Source organism: Bombina bombina, chromosome 6, assembly GCF_027579735.1.
Source record: "Bombina bombina isolate aBomBom1 chromosome 6, aBomBom1.pri, whole genome shotgun sequence".
NCBI lineage: Eukaryota > Metazoa > Chordata > Amphibia > Anura > Bombinatoridae > Bombina > Bombina bombina.
Window position 1 is genome coordinate 339,895,416 of NC_069504.1, and position 15,023 is coordinate 339,910,438.

General features: G+C 36.5%; 1 protein-coding gene across 1 annotated transcript in view; it reads left to right on the plus strand.

Annotated features, from left to right (window-relative positions):
* The window catches only part of LOC128664420 (uncharacterized), a 401,731-nt gene that overhangs the window by 68,129 nt on the left and 318,579 nt on the right, over positions 1-15,023 (plus strand). The gene's annotated exons all lie outside the window — the stretch shown is intronic.

The following is a 15,023-nucleotide window of genomic DNA, read 5'->3' on the forward strand; positions in this document are numbered from 1 at the left end:
TAGATTTATCATATGTCGAGTGGACATGATTTGCTATAGCGAATCATGTCCGCTTGACATCGCTAAAAGCTAACAGCATATGCTGTCCGCATTTAATACTGCACAAACATTTCTGGTGAAATGCTTGTGCAATGCTGCCCCCTGCTCACTGGAGGCTGATCGGCCGCTAGCAGGGGCTGTCAATCATTCGGATCGGGATGATTTCAGGTGGACAGATTAAGTAGCAGCGGTCTTATGATGGGCCTGTGAAGCAGCATCCGCTGCTTAATAAATGGAGCCCCAAGAGTACAAAGAAAATTAGATAACAGAAGTAAATTGGAAAGTTGTTTAAAATTGTATTTTTGGGTTTCATGTCCCTTTAAATTGAGCTACAGTAAAAAAATCTATATGCAGAAATAGCAATCACACTCTGATTAGTATAATTTGGTGATGAATGCTATTCATGTGTTACTAATGTCAGCTCTTAAAGGGACACTAAATCCAAAATTTTCTTTCATTATTCAGGTATAGAATATAATTAAAAAAAAACATTCCAATTTACTTCTATTATCTAATTTGCCTTATTGTTTAGTTATCCTTTGTTGAATAAATAACAATGAACATGGGTGAGCCAATCACACAAGGCATCTATGTGCAGCCACCAATTAGCAGCTACTGTGCCTGTCTAAATGTGCTCTTCCGCAAAGGATATCAAAAGAATTAAGCAAATTAGATAGATAGTCGACTCTTAAAAAGCATCTGCAATTTATAAAAAGATATCTAAATACTTCCTCCTTGCTGTTTCCACTGTCCAAAATGTTATTAAGAAATGGAAATTAAGTGGAGCTGTTGAAGTCAAAACAAGAAGACTATGAACATTGTACAATCTCAGAGTCTCATAGGGAATTGTTCTTGATTCCATTCTCTTTTCTCTTTATACACCTCCTTAGTTTGAAAATAAATCCAACCATAATTCATATAGTACCACATTTATATTAATTATTGATGATGCACACATTAATATTAAAGGGACATTGAACCCAAATTTTTTCTTTCATGATTCAGATAGAGCATGCTATTTTAAGCATCTTTCTAATTTACTCCTATTTTCTAATTTACTCCGGAAGGTGATGCCCATTTTTGGTTGAGAACCTGGGTTATGCTTGCTTATTGGTGAGCAAATGTAAGCCTCCAATAAGCAAGCACTATCCATGGTGCTGAACCTAAAATGGGATTGCTGCTAAGATCTACATTCTTGATTTTCAAATAAAGATAGCAAGAGAACAAAGAAAAATTGATAATATGAGTAAATTAGAAAGTTGCTCTATCTGAATCATAAAGAAAAAAATGTAAGTTTAGTGTCCCTTTAATTGTTCTTTTCCCAAACTCTGATAATAATTACCAGACTTTATGCTATCTTATCCTGGATATTCCATTGTTACCTCCATCTTACACATGCAAAAACTTCCAAAATATCTTCTGTCCCAAACATACCAAACCTACTCACTAAACATCAGAACACAACAATTATATTTATTTTCAGTCTGCTGCATTTGACCTTTATGTATTTTCATACAATTACTAAGAATTAGTACCTCTGCTCTTTTGAATGCTCTCTTTTAGGGCAGGATTACATATGTGGCGCAAGCTTCAGCGTAACTGCTGAAACCCACGTCGCCCGTAATTTCCCCTTGCACATTGGGGAATCACATAAACCCCACCGGCAGTTCATAAACTGCCGTAAGTCGAATAAACTAGTGATGTCCAGAAATGTGAGTAAATACATATTTCTGGAGTTGCCAGAAACTGCCGGCACATTAATTTTTTTTTTTTTAAATATCCCGTAAAAGTCTAACACGCCTCCCAAAAATAAACCCGTCACGTCAAAACCCCTGTATCCGCAATCCCCCCCACATCGCAACTAATAATAAAAGTTTTAACCCCTAAACTGCCAACCCACCCACAACGCGTATACCTAATTAAACTATTAACCACTAATCCGCCATTCACCTACATCACAATAAACCTAATTAAGCTGTTAACCCTTAAACCGACAACCCCACACAACGCAATAAAGCTAATTACACTATTAACCCCTAAACCGCCAACCCCCCACATTGTAATAAACCTAATTAACACACTACATAGAATCATAATACAACTCATATGCTTTTACCATCTTCTAGACATGTGGCAATTGACAGATAAAAGATGGGAATGATACATCTACATTTACTACTGTTAATAATAGCCCCTTTTATGTTACTTTGTTACAAAATTCTGTTAAAAATGAAATAATATAGGGAACTATTTTATAATAACCAGAGCTAGTGGCATTTAATATGTGGATTATTTATATTGGCATGAAATTATTTGCATTTATCTTTTGAGTTAGCTGTGAAAATGTCTGTATGCGAAAAAGTCTTATTTGTTGAAATGATCTGAAAACCATTAAATGTATACCCCATGTATAACAATAAGTGATACCAATACAGACCAGATGAAACAATCATACACTTTATATAGTGCTATTAACACAGAAGAAGAAGCTATATATTCAGCTTGTAGTTTTATAGTGTATTACTTTGCTGGGTTTATATTACATTTGTTTGAATATCTTCACTCAGCGCCTAATTGTGTATTACTTATCAGCTGGGCTTGCTTGTCACTTTATCTATATTTTCTGGAGAAGGTGATTTGCAGAAAAAAACCCCAGCTGCATATACAACTGTCAACACATCTGACAATTACTCATATGTGGAGAATAAGCCTAAATGGTTTGAAGACACCATGTTTAAAAGCACCCATTGATACTTATATTAATTGAAAGAAATGTATTACATTTAGAAACAAATATAAAACAGATGCATACATAAATAGCAATCACATTGTGTATAGATCTTTCCATTGCATACTGTTATGAAAAAAGGTCAAAGATCAATGTTAAACAAACATTATGTGTTCTTACATACGTAACCAGAGGAGATGCTCATCTTGTATTAGTTGAAAAATTAATGTCAAAGATGAAAAGAATACTAAGAGCGTTAAATATCTGATGTATGCTGAGGAAATAAATACATGCAGTTGGGTACAAGTAAGGGCAGATGTTCATATGATGAAGAACAATAATGAACAGGTGAAACATAACATAGGAAGCACTTCTTTGTTTTTATATTAAAGGGACAGTATACTATAAAATTGTTTTTCCCTTAATTTGTTTCCAATAACTTTTTTTACCAGATGCAGAGTATAAAATGTATGAGATTTGCTTTTTTAAGGCTTATTTGTGTATATGAATTAACTGATTTTGTGTTTGAAGCCACAACCTAATAAAATGAGCTTGTAGGTATAATCAGATTTAATTACTTTAACACATTGTGTACATATACCTGCTTCTTTATCTTTTATCTGTCCATAAACCAATACTTGGAGAGAGCAATGGAAAATTAACAATTTTTTTTACCTTATCTCTTCTATAACCCACTGGGAGTGTAATTTTTTTCTACTGGCTGTGTTAACACAGCTTGGCCTTGAGGCCAAAAACTTTCAGTATGGGTGTGGATACCACAGGCTAAATAAACTATTTCAAATGCCAATATAAGGGTAATGGAAATACTTGTAAACAATTTAATACACTCCAGCAGGTAAAGTGGATTATTGGGAATAAATTAAAGGGGAGAACATTTTTGAGTAAACTGTCCCTTTAAGTTAAAGCAATGGTTTTCAAACCTGTCCTCAGGCCTCCCTAACAGGCCACATTTTGAGGATATCTGAACTGGAGCACAGGAGAAAAAAATCAGCTGATTAGTAAACATGGTTATTTTACCTGCTCTCATAAAAGGTAATCCTGAAAATCTTGCCTGTTGAGGAGGCCTGAGAACAGGTTTGGAAACAAGTAAGTTAAAGTGAGAAGGAATTGGTTATAGAATTAATTTTAATATGAATTGATATCATATGTATAAAAAAGTCTCTAATACAGTATGTATTTACAGTACTGATGCTCTCATAGATCTATTTCTACCAATAACTTGACAGTATACTATCCAATGCATATGCATGCCTGCAAAGAAAGCCATATACTATGCTGTATATCTCATCTTATGGTAATATTATGCCAGAGCTCAGTCACAGAGCCTCATCAACTAATAGGATGAATGCAGAGGTCATATATCCATCCTCCAGTGCTTTAATTATGTTTTTGTACTTAAAGGGACATGAAACACAAACATTTTCTTTAACGATTCAGATAGAGAATATGATTTAAAATAAGTTTCCAATTTACTTTTATTATCAAATTTGCTTCATTCTCTTTTTATTCTTTGTTGAATAGATATCTAGATAGGTAGCATGCACCTTTCTGGAGCACTACATGACAGGAAATAGTGCTGCCATCTAGTGCTCTTGCTAATATATAACATTGTTGCAAAACTGGTGCCAAAGAGTGCTGCAGACACGTGCACACTCCTGATCTTACCTTCTTGCTTTTCAAAAAAGGAAAATGCCTATAAATACAGCCCACACCACACCCACAACTCGGTTTTACAAACTTTGCCTCCTATGGAGGTGGTGAAGTAAGTTTGTGCTTGATTTTTTATGATTTCTTCTATGATAAGCGCTTCTAAGCATTCTGAAGCCCGGTTCCTCTCAGAGTACAGTGAATGTCAGAGGGATGTGAAGGAAGTATCACCTATTGATTTTATGGTTTCCCTCATGGAAAATCTTTTCATAGGTTCTCTGTTATCGGTCGTAGAGATTCATCTCCTACCTCCCTTTTCAGATCGACGATATACTCTTATATTCCATTACTACTGATAACCGTTTCAGTACTGGTTTGGCTATCTGCTATATGTGGATGGGTGTCTTCAGGTAAGTATGTTTTTTATTACTTAAGACACTCTCAGCTATGGTTTAGCACTTTATGTATTAATGTAATGTTTTAAATATACAGTATGTATTTTACTTGTATTTGCCATGAGTCAGGTCTATGTGTATTTCCCTTTGCAGTCTTAATAGTTTCAGTATAGGAATCATGTTGGGAAGTTTATTTAAACTTTTTTCTTACCTGGGGTTCAGTCTTTTTCTAATTTGACTTTCTTTTTTTCGCGGGCAAATCTAGGCTCGCGAGGGCGCAAAATGCTGTTTTTATTGCGTAATCCTACAAAAAAATTTGCCGCAAAGTTTGCGAGTTGTGTCATTTCCTGCTGTTTTGCGCCAATTTTTTTTTCTTTTTGTGTAATACGTCAGTTTTGGCACCACGTTTTAGTTATTGTATCCCTCTCCCTCTATTGCTCGCTGTTTTCATGAACTTTGAAAGCTATTATGCCTGCTTTTGTTTTTCTCTACTGAAACGGTTACATTGTGGAAATTGAATGTTTTGCCTAATGTTATTTTTCTTTTTCTGTTACATTTTGCGAGATGTCTCATTCTGATCCTGACTCTGATGTTACTCTAGAAACTATAATGCCCTGGAACACAATTCTACAAAGCTAAGTGTGTTCTTTTCATTTTTTAAGCTGTTGTTATTTCTTCAGCTCAATTATGTGGCATTTATTTGTTATGTTTTATGCTAGCAATGTTTCTACATGTACAATAACATTTACTGTTTTTTACATATTCAATTCATGTACTTGATTTCATCTGCAAACATCACATGTTGTTGCTTATATCATAAAAGGTTATGACTGCTATTATGCCTTTAAGTAAAGTAAAGTTCTGACCGACAGCATATTTAAGTTTATTCTACTGATGAAGGTTTCTTTGGCTCAAAGGTTCCTGTATCAGACAGTTTGTTAAAAATTCTCTTTATTTTTCATTTGAACATTTTTTGTTCTTTGTTAAAGAAATTTTTCTGTTTATAGCTTTTATTAGTCTAGTCCTCCTATTAACTATCGGCTAGATTTCGAGTTTTGCGTATGAGGGGTGTGTTGCTAACTTGCACGTTATTGTCACCGCTCACTTACCTACAGCGCTGGTATTACAGATTTTCAGAAACCCGGCATTATTAGGCAAGAAGTGAGCGTAGAGCAAAATTGTGCTCCATACCGCACTCCAATACCAGCACTGCTTAAGTCAGCGGTGAGCTGGTTGTACGTGCTCATGCACGATTTCCCCATAGACATCAATGGGGAGAGCCAGCTGAAAAGAAGCCTAACACCTGCAAAAAAGCAGCGTGAAGCTCAGTAACGTAGACCCATTGATTCCTATGGGGAAACAAAATTTATGTTTACATCTAACACCCTAACATGAACCCCGAGTCTAAACACCCCTAATCTTACACTTATTAACCCCTAATCTGCCGCCCCCGACATCGCCGACACCTACATTATATTTATTAACCCCTAATCTGCCGCTCCAGACATCGCCGACACCTACATTATACTGATTAACCCCTAATCTGCTGCCCCCAACATCGCCAACACCTACATTATATTTATTAACCCCTAATCTGCCACCCCCAATGTCGCCGCAACCTACTTACACTTATTAACCCCTAATCTGCCGCCCCCAACGTTGCTGCCACTATAATAAACATATTAATCCCTAAAATGCCGCACTCCTGCATTGCAAACACTAGTTAAATATTATTAAACCTTAATCTGCCGTCCCTAACATCGCCGCCACTTACCTACATTTATTTACCCCTAATCTGCCACTCCCAACCTCGCCGCCACTATAATAAATTTATTAACCCCTAAACCTAAGTCTAACCCTAACACCCCCTAACTTAAATATAATTAAAATAAATCTAAATAAAACCTACTATCATTCCCTAAATAATACCTATTTAAAACTAAATATTTACCTGTAAAATAAACCCTAAGCTAGCTACAATATAACTAATAGTTACATTGTAGCTAGCTTAGGGTTTATTTTCATTTTACAGGCAAGTTTGTATTTATTTTAACTAGGTAGAATAGTTATTAAATAGTTCTACTATTTACTAACTACCTAGTTAAAATAAATACAAATTTACCTGTAAAATAAAACCTAACCCGTCTTACAATAAAACCTAACCTTACACTACAATTATATAAATAAATTAAATGCAATTACCTAAATTACAAAAAAAACAAACACTAAATTACACAAAATAAAAAACAAATTATCAGATATTTAAACTAATTACACCTAATCTAATAGCCCTATCAAAATAAAAAAAAACAAAACCCTTAGGCTAAACTAAACTACCAATAGCCCTTAAAAGGGCCTTTTGCGGGGCATTGCCCCAAAGAAATCAGCTCTTTTACCTGTAAAAAAATGCAAACAACCCCCCAACAGTAAAACCCACCACCCACACAACCAAACCACCCAAATAAAATCCTAACTAAAAAAAAACTAAGCTCCTCATTGCCTTGAAAAGGGCATTTGGATCGGTATTGCCCTTAAAAGGGCATTTAGCTCTATTGCTGCCCAAACCCTAATCTAAAACTAAAACCCACCCAATAAACCCTTAAAAAAAACCTAACACTAACCACTGAAGATCCACTTACAGTTTTGAAGAGCCGACATCCATCCTCAACCAAGCCGCGAGAAGTCCTCAGCAAAGCGGCAAGAAGTCCTCAACGAAGCCGGGAGAAGTCTTCATCCAAGCCGGCAGAAGTGATCCTCCAGAGAGGCAGAAGTCTTCATCCAGATGGCATCTTCTATCTTCATCCATCCGGCGTGGAGCGGCTCCATCTTCAAGACATCCGGCGGGGAGCATCCTCTTCTTTCAATGTCTTCTTCCTGAATGAATGTTCCTTTAAATGACGTCATCCAAGATGGCGTCCCTTGAATTCCAATTGGCTGATAGAATTCAAAGGTGAAAAATTCCTATTGGCTGTTCCAATCAGCCAATAGAATGCAAGCTCAATTGCATTGCATCAGCCAATAGGAATTTTTCACCTTTAATTCCAATTGGCTGATAGAATTAAAATATATGGACTTTTCTTTTTGTGGAATCCCTCATGAATCAACAAAGTTTTGTTTCTTCAAGACGTGGTTAGGGGATTTTATTTACCAAATAGTTTTCCTCAGACAAGGGTCACTTCTTTTTGGGTTTCTAGATGGATTCTGTGTTCATGTTTTTGTCTTTATCAGACATAAGTCAATTGTAAGGGGCGTTAGCCTGTCTAACTTACAGTCTAGAACATTTCTTTCAGTGGCTATATGCATGAAAGTTTTAGGTCTCATAACTGCAGCATCGGGTGGGGTTCCCTTTGCTAGTTTTTCATCTGATATCTCTTTTTTTGCTTTGCATACTGAATCAATGATACAGGGATTGTTTTTAGATATCACAGTTGATATTTTTAAATCCTAACACTCTACTCTCTCTGTTTTGGTGATTAGTCTATCATCATTTTATTCAGGGGGCCTCCTTTTGTTCATCCTTCCTGGACTGTATTCTTAATGGATACAAGTCCTACAGGTTGGGGAGCATTCTGAGGGTCTTTTGACAGCACAAGGGGCTTGGAAACTTCAAGAGGCGAGGTTTCCAATCAATATTTTAGAACTCTGTGCTATTTTTTCAGAGCTCTTTCAGGCCTGGCCTCTTTTAGGTGAGAACTTTTTCATTTTTTTTATTTCAGACAGACAATATCACAAATGTGGCATATGTCAATCAACAATAGGGACTTGTAGTTCCTTAGCAATTAAGAAGTATCTTGAATATGTTCTTAGATGGAATTCATCTCCTGTCTATTTTCTATGACTTTAGATATTTGGGTGGTGGATTATTTCTAATTCCCAGGTACCTTTTCAGGTTCAGGTTTCCTCAGGTGGAGATGGTGGATGCATTTGCAGTGTCTTGGTTTTGCAACCTGTCTACATCTGATGTCCAAGATCATATTGGAACAGTGTCATGTGTTTCTGATAGAATCAGCGTGGCCTCACAAGTTTGGTACATGGATCTTGTTTGGATGTCCAGTTGCCATCTTTGGCCACTTTCTCTTTGGCTAGCCTTCTTGTTTTAGGAGCTATTTTTCCATCGGGATCTCAAATTACTAATTTGGGGGTATGGAAATTGATTAGTGTTGAGTCATAGAGGTTTCTTTGACTCAGTTTTTATCGCTATGTTGCAGGCTTTAAGTTTGTTTCAAGGAACCTGTATTATCAGGTTTGGAAAACCTATATTTTATAGTGTTCTTCTCATAAATTCTTTTGGCATTCTTTTAGAATTCCTAGGATTTTACAGTTTTTCATGATGGTTTGGATAAGTTTGTCTGCAATTTTTTTGCTGGGACAAATCTCTGTTCTTTTTGTTTTCATTTAAATAAAGCCTGTTTAACCTTCCTGATATTCACTGTTTTGTTCAGGCTTTGGATGGTTTCAAACCTGTTCATTTATTAATTTCTCCTTTTTGGAGTCTTATTTGGTTTTAAGATTTTACAGGCTCTTTTGTTTGGAGCCTATATTTTCTTTGAAGATTATCTACTTTCTTGGAAAGTGTTGTTTCTTTTGACTATCTCGTCTGCTACAAGAGTTTTCTGATTTATCAGCTCTCTCTTGTAAGTCTCTTTATCTGATTTTTTTCATCTAGATAAGTTGTTTTGTGGACTTCTTTTTTTCCTAAGGTTGTGAATTTGAACAACATTAGTAGAGAAATGGTTGTTCTTTCTTTCAGCTAGATTTAGAGTTTTGTTGGTAAAGACCCGCGTAGCTAACGCTGCTTTTTTTCCCAACGCACCCTTAAGACAACGCTGGTATTTAGAGTTGTCTGAGGGGCTGCGTTAGGCTCAAAAAAGGGTGCGTTGAGCCTAATTTAGCTCCACTTCAACTCTCAATACCAGCGTTGCCTAGGGTAGTGGTAAGATGGGAAAATGTGCTCGTGCACGATATCCCCATAGGAAACAATAGGGCTGAGCTGGCTGAAAAAAAACCCTGCAAAAAAGCAGCGTTCAGCTCCTAACGCAGCCCCATTGTTTCCTATGGGGAAACACTTTCTAAGTCTGCACCTAACACCCTAACATGAACCCTGAGTCTAAACACCCCTAACCTTACACTTATTAACCCCTAATCTGCCGCCCCCGCTATCGCTGACCCCTGCATATTATTATTAACCCCTAATCTGCTGCTCCGGACACCGCCACAACCTACATTATCCCTATGAACCCCTAATCTTCTGCCCCTAACACCGCCGACCCCCATATTGTATTTATTAACCCCTAATCTGCCCCCCCCCCATGTCGCCTCTACCTTACCTACACTTATTAACCCCTAATCTGCCGACTGGAACTCACTGCCACTATAATAAATGTATTAACCCCTAAACCGCTGCACTCCCGCCTCGCAAACAGTATAATAAATTGTATTAACCCCTAATCTGCCCTCCCTAACATCGCCGCCACCTACCTACAATTATTAACCCCTAATCTCCCGCCCGCACCGTCGCCGCTACTATAATAAAGTTATTAACCCCTAAACATAACCCTAACCCTAACACCCCCCTAACATAAATATAATTTATATTAAACAAAATAATATTCCTAAAATTAACTAAATTATTCCTATTTAAAAATAAATACTTACCTATCAAATAAACCCTAATATAGCTACAATATAATTAATAATTACATTGTAGCTATTTTAGGATTTATATTTATTTTACAGGCAACTTTGTATTTATTTTAACTATGTACAAAAGCTAATAAATAGTTAATAACTATTTAATAGCTACCTAGTTAAAATAAATACAAAATTACATGTAAAATAAATCCTAATCTAAGTTACAATTAAACCTAACACTACGCTATCATTAAATTAATTAAATTAATTATCTACAATTAAATATAATTAAATAAACTATACTATAATACAAAACAAACAAACACTAAATTACAAAAAATAAAAAAGAATTACAAGCAGTTTAAACTAATTACACCTAATCTAAGGTCCCTAATAAAATAAAAAATCCCCCCAAAATAAAAATAGTTTTCCTGCCCCAAAGTAATCAGCTCTTTTGCCTGTAAAAAAAAATACAACTCCCCCATCATTAAAACCCACCACCCACATACCCCTACTCTAACCCACCCAAACCCCCCTGAAATAAACCTAACACTACCCCCCTGAAGATCTCCCTACCTTGAGTCGTCTTCACCCAGTCGGGCCGAAGTCTTCATCCGATGGGGCAGAAGAGGACATCCAGACCGGCAGAAGTCTTCATCCTATCCGGGCAGAAGAGGACATCCGGACTGGCAGACATCTTCATCCAAGCGGCATCTTCTATCTTCATCCATCCGACGAGGAGCGGCTCCATCTTCAAGACCTCCGGCGCGGAACATCCTTCTTCACCGGCGATTACCCGACAAATGAAGATTCCTTTAAGGGACGTCATCCAAGATGGCGTCCCTTCAATTCCGATTGGCTGATAGGATTCTATTCTGATTTGCTGGTGCAATCAGCCAATCAGATTGAAGTTCAATCGTATTGAACTTGCATTCTTTTGGCTGATCTACCTTCATTCCGATTGGCTGATAGAATTCTATCAGCCAATCGGAATTGAAGGGACGCCATCTTGGATGACGCCCCTTAAAGGAACCTTCATTCGTCGTTAGTCCGTCGGTTGAAGAGGATGGCTCTGCGTCAGCTCCGTTGAAGATGGCTCCGCTCCACTCCGGATGGATGAAGATTGAAGACGCCGCCTGGATGAACACGTCTACCGGATGGAGGACCTCTTCTTAGCCACTTGGATGAAGACTTCTACTGGATCAAGGACCTCCTCTGCGCACCTTGGATGAAGAATTTGGCTCGGCTGGGTGAAGACGACTTAAGGTAGGATGATCTTCAGGGGGTTAGCGATAGGTTTATTTAAGGGGGGTTTGGGTGGGTTAGAGTAGGGGTGTGTGGGTGGTGGGTTGTAATGTTGGGGGGGTATTGTATTTTTCTTTTCAGGTAAAAGAGCTGATTACTTTGGGGCAATGCCCCGCAAAAAGCCCTTTTAAGGGCTGGTAAAAGAGCTGATTACTTTTGTATTTTAGAATAGGGTAGGGAATTTTTTATTTTGGGGGGCTTTTTTATTTTATTAGGGGGCTTAGATTAGGTGTAATTAGTTTAAACTGCTTGTAATTCTTTTTTATTTTTTGTAATTTAGTGTTTGTTTGTTTTTGTATTATAGTATAGTTTATTTTATTGTATTTTATTTTAGCTATTTGTATGTAATTTATTTTATTAATTTAATGATAGTGTAGTGTTAGGTGTATTTGTAACTTAGGTTAGGATTTATTTTACAGGTAATTTTGTAATTATTTTAACTAGGTAGCTATTAAATAGTTATTAACTATTTAATAGCTATTGTACCTAGTTAAAATAAATACAAAGTTGCCTGTAAAATAAATATAAATCCTAAAATAGCTACAATATAATTATTCGTTATATTGTAGCTATGTTAAGGTTTATTTTACAGGTAAGTATTTAGTTTTAAATAGGAAGACTTTAGTTAATAAGAGTTAATTTATTTCGTTAGATTAAAATTATATTTAATTTAGGGGGTGTTAGGGTTAGGGTTAGACTTAGCTTTAGGGGTTAATACATTTATTATAGTAGCGGCGAGGTCCGGTCGGCAGATTAGGGGTTAATACTTGAAGTTAGGTGGCGGGGACATTGGGGGGGGGCAGATTAGGGGTTAATAAATATTATGTAGGGGTCGGCGATGTTAGGGGCAGCAGATTAGGGGTTCATAGGGATAATGTAGGTGGCAGCGATGTGCGGTTTGCAGATTATTGGTTAAAAATATTTATTATAGTGGTGGCGATGTGGGGGGACCTCGGTTTAGGGGTACATAGGTAGTTTATGGGAGTTAGTGTACTTTAGAGCACTGTAGTTAAGAGCTTTATATACCAGCGTTAGCCCATAAAGCTCTTAACTACAGCCTTTCCATGGGCGTTAGGAGTCTTGTCGGTAGAGGGTCTACCGCTCACTTCAGCCAAGACTCTAAATACCAGCGTTAGGAAGATCCCATTGAAAAGATAGGATACGCAATTGGCATAAGGGGATCTGCGGTATGGAAAAGTCGCGGCTTGAAAGTGAGCATTAGACCCTTTCCTGCCTGACTCTAAATACCAGCGGGCGGCCAAAAGCAGCGTTAGGACCCCTTAACACTGCTTTTGACGGCTAACGCCAAACTCTAAATCTAGGCGTTTGTGTCCTGATCCTAAAGAATTCTTTGAGAGTTTTTTTACATACTTTGGATGTGATAAGAGCTTTATAATTCTATATCAAGGTTACTAGGATTTCAGTAGACTTCTATTCTATTTGCTATTTTTCTGGTTCCAGAAAAGATTAGAAGGCCTCTGCCATTTCTTTGGCATCCTGATTAAAGCTTTTGTTTTTCAAAGCTTATTTCGAGGCAGGGCAGTCTCTGCCTCAGAGATTTGCATCTCATTCTACTAAGTTCAGTCGGCATTTGTTGGTCGTTTTTAGAATGAAGCTTAGGTTGATCAAATTTGCAAATCAGTTATTTGGTCTTCTTTGCATACTTTTATTGTTTTTACTATTTTTATGTATTTGCTTCTTCTGAAGCAGTCTTTGGTAGAAAAGTTCTTCAGGTAGCTGTTTCAGTTTGATGCTACTGCTTTTGATTTAAGTTTTTTGAGAAAAACTTAATTATTGTGTGGATTTAATTTCTCAGTGGAAATAGCTGTTGTTATTTTATCCCTCCCTCTCTAGTGACTCTTCTGTGGTCTTCCACATCTTGGGTATTTCTATCCCATACGTCACTAGCTCATGGACTCTTGCCAATTACATGAAAGAAAAGATAATTTATGTAAGAACTTACCTGATAAATTAATTTCTTTCATATTGGCAAGAGTCCATGAGGCCCACCCTTTTTATGGTGGTTATGATTTTTGTATAAATTCACAATTATTTTTCCAGTTCCTCTTTTTGTATGCTTTTTTACTCCTTATTTTATCACCCCACTACTTGGCTATTCGTTAAACTGAATTGTGGGTGTGGTGAGGGGTGTATTTATAGGCATTCTGAGGTTTGGGAAACGTTGCCCCCTCCTGGTAGGAATGTATATCCCATAGGTCACTAGCTCATGGACTCTTGCCAATATGAAAGAAATGAATTTATCAGGTAAGTTCTTACATAAATTATTTTTTTTTTGGTTTTATGTCATTTCAATATTTGTTGTTTTCTTAATGAACTATATGAAGTTTTCTGTGGTCTGTGGTTTTCCAATGCCAGATCATTTAAATCCATAAGACAATACAGAGGCTCAGGATTCTCAGAGTTTTATAATTCCCATTACAATCTCCCTTCAAAACCTCTTATAAAACAAAGAAGTAGAATTGCATTAAGGCCAAATCACCTAACAAGTCATTTGAAATAAACCAGTAGATTCATGGGTGATTACATAGGATTTTTAGCTTGAGGCTGGATAATTATTTTTGGGAAGTATTATATAATGTATTCTTTGGACTCTAGTCTAGTCAATATCCTTGATTTCTACATTTCAAGAGTACCAAAACATACTTTAAAAACTATTGTAAGATAACTAGTCAAAAAGAGTTTTTGGTAGTTTGCCCTAAACTCTTTTATATTTCCAAAAAAAGGAAGGACAGTTCAGAACAGTTTTTTTTTTTCTCTCAAAGCCCTTAACAAATTTGTGAAATATTTTTGCTACATATCAAAACGAAATTTTAACTACTTATTTCAAGGTATTTTTTCCACCATTAGTATCTAAGAGTAGCATAGAGGAAAAACATTACCAGTTTACAGCAGCTATTTTTGTCTTGCTTGGTATTCAGGGTATTCACAAATTCCTGGGAGATTTCATTTTTCGAGTTCATTATGTAGACATTTCTGTTATTTCTTTCCTGGGTGGGGCAGTGGATGGACATTTAGTATTTTTGCTATAAGTGAGGTCTACTTTATTTACTAGAATGCAATTACACAGATCTTAATTTGAGCAAAATTATTTCAGTTATTTAAGCCATTTATATTCAATTAACCGTAGGGAAACAGAATCCCTTAGTGCCCAACAGCTACATCTGGGAGAATAAACTTTAAAAAGGGAGATTTTAGGGTGGATAAAAATCCAGGACTTCATAATAAGGAAAAAATGT